The sequence below is a fragment of the Zalophus californianus genome, chromosome X (assembly GCF_009762305.2).
Source record: "Zalophus californianus isolate mZalCal1 chromosome X, mZalCal1.pri.v2, whole genome shotgun sequence".
In the NCBI taxonomy this organism is placed as follows: domain Eukaryota; kingdom Metazoa; phylum Chordata; class Mammalia; order Carnivora; family Otariidae; genus Zalophus; species Zalophus californianus.
The window spans coordinates 95,028,134-95,030,472 of NC_045612.1; positions in this window are offsets into that span (position 1 = coordinate 95,028,134).

Here is a 2,339-nt window from a genome sequence, read left to right on the forward strand (position 1 = left end):
ATCACATTTGGTACCATCTCCCCGTCCTTGGTTCCCTGTTCATTAAAACATGGGATAAGAGAAGAGGGAGCTATAATCCGAGAGAGGGAGAGGGAGAGGGAGAGCAAGAGAGAGAGAAGGCCCCATTGGGGGAATAAGGCAAAAGGATACAGAAGTGCATAGATCAAAAGAAAGGATCAAACTTCCCTGATCTGAAGTCAGGGGTGGGCGAGAGAGGAGACAATTATCCTCTCTGCTTTCGGGCCAAAACTCCACAGTGATAGTGGGGCTGCCACAGTCCCGAGTAAATCTGACGGCGCCAGCGAGCAACCAGGGGCCTGTGTGCGGCTGTAATAAGGACATTCCTGTCGTTAGTGCCGAGGGAAGAGAGAAGCACAAAGTGAAACTCCCCAAGTGTGGTCTATTGATAGATCTCAATCGAACGCAGGGAACGGTCCTGGCCGCAGGGCTCTGGTAAATAGGAAGGCAGCTGTGGGACTCCGAGCGAGCGCCGGAGAGCGGGCTTTAACTCAGGACCGCAGGACATCCCGGTGGGTCCTGTGCCAGCAAGCGGGGACCGTAATTGTCTCCCTCTCCATTTCAACCCTGACTGTCGAGCAGGGGAGGGCTTTCTCCTCCCTCTTGGTCTAGGCGGTTCGTTTGCCATTAAGGGATTGGCTCCGGAGGGCCCTCGGAGAGAGGCAGGCGCGAGGGATGCCCCGAAGAGGAAGGCGGCGGCCCCGGGGCTCCAGGAGCCCCCCAGTCTGGAGGAGGAAATGGGCTCATCTTCAGAGAACCCGCCTCCATGGCGGAGCGGCTTGCAGAATGACATGCATGTGCAGGTGCGCTGGGCCACCTCCGGGACATCCATCCCCCCGCCTTGGCCTTGAGCAGCACCGCCTCTGGGTTGGATGTTTCTTTAAGAGAGGGGCTTGCAGATGTTCGTCAGATGGACCGCTGTAGGCTCCGGATGTGCGACGTGATAAGGCGTCTCTATATTTTTAGAGACGAATTCATTATGGCTGCATGACATTGCAAGGAAGTGGGGCGCCAGTGCACGGGTGTTTCTTCCAGTGGAAACCTTTTCATTTTCCTCTGTCAGCGTGTGGGGGAGGGCATGTGGCAGACACCGATGGTTGTTTACCCAAAGGCCGGTCCCCTGCTTTCCTCGATAATAGAACCTTGGTTAGTTTGGTGGCAACACGCCCTGGATGAGGGGATACATCATGATTAGAACAAGAGAACCAATGAGATGTCAGAAGATCTGTGATGGAGGGATCCTGGGGAGTAGTAGCCCCTGGACAAAGCAAAGGGCCACTGGAGAATAAGGCCTCTCACCTCTTCCTTACTTCCTGCTTTGGATGCAGACACGTGCAGACAATGCTTGAGGCCGCAGCAGCCCTCTTGAGTCCACGAGGCAGCAAACCTAAAAGGGAAAAGGGACCTGGCGGAGAGCTGCCAAACGGAGGGGCTCTGTTGGCCTCGTTAAGTTGCTGAGCCCACCTTGCAACCGCCCACATCCAGACTCCTTGTTAAGTATGCCCCAGGCGTACTCATGGCAAAAGCCACTGTTAGGCAGAGTTTTCTGTTGTACTGAAATACATCCTCACTGCTACTTCATACTCATGATGGAAATCGGGCACCAGAGTGGTCAACGAACTGAAAACACGCACTGTGAATTCTTCCAGACGGTAAATGCAAATTGTTCTCTGCTTAGGTGGAGTGCAGAGCCTTTACCGACACTAAATCTATTCGTAGACTGATTGATATCTATTGCCTTTCACTGTAAAGGAGCCCGGGACAGCAGAAAGGTCAATGGACTGGTGTCCAGCTCTGTGATCCTGGGCCTTAGTTCTCTCTCTTCATAGAAGAAACAAAAGGGGTTGAAATAGACCCAGGGTCTGGGACATTCAACCTGGCATTAGTCCAGGACAAATTTTCCAGACTGCAAATTTACCATTAAAAACCTTTAGTTCTTAAAATCTATAAAATTCACCTTTAAATAAAATGTCTTTAATGTGAATTAATGTTTCATTTCAGTGATAAAAGAAATGAATGAGAAAGAGTTTAAATAGGTTTCCACTGTTTATTGAAGAATTTAATAAATATATATTACATCTATATAATTTTAATTGATCCATGGTGGAGAATTTAGAGTGTCTGCCCCTCCTTAGTACAGTTTGTGTTGGGAAACAGTGCACTAGATGGATCTTTAAGATTCCTTCCAGCACTAACATTATGATTCTAAGTAGAAAAATGTGTTGGAGTTCTTTGCCAATACAGAGAGCCAAAATGGCGGCCTCGGCTGGTGGTGTTCTGCCTTTCTGGGTCAGGGAGACGTTTGCCAATACCGTGCTTCA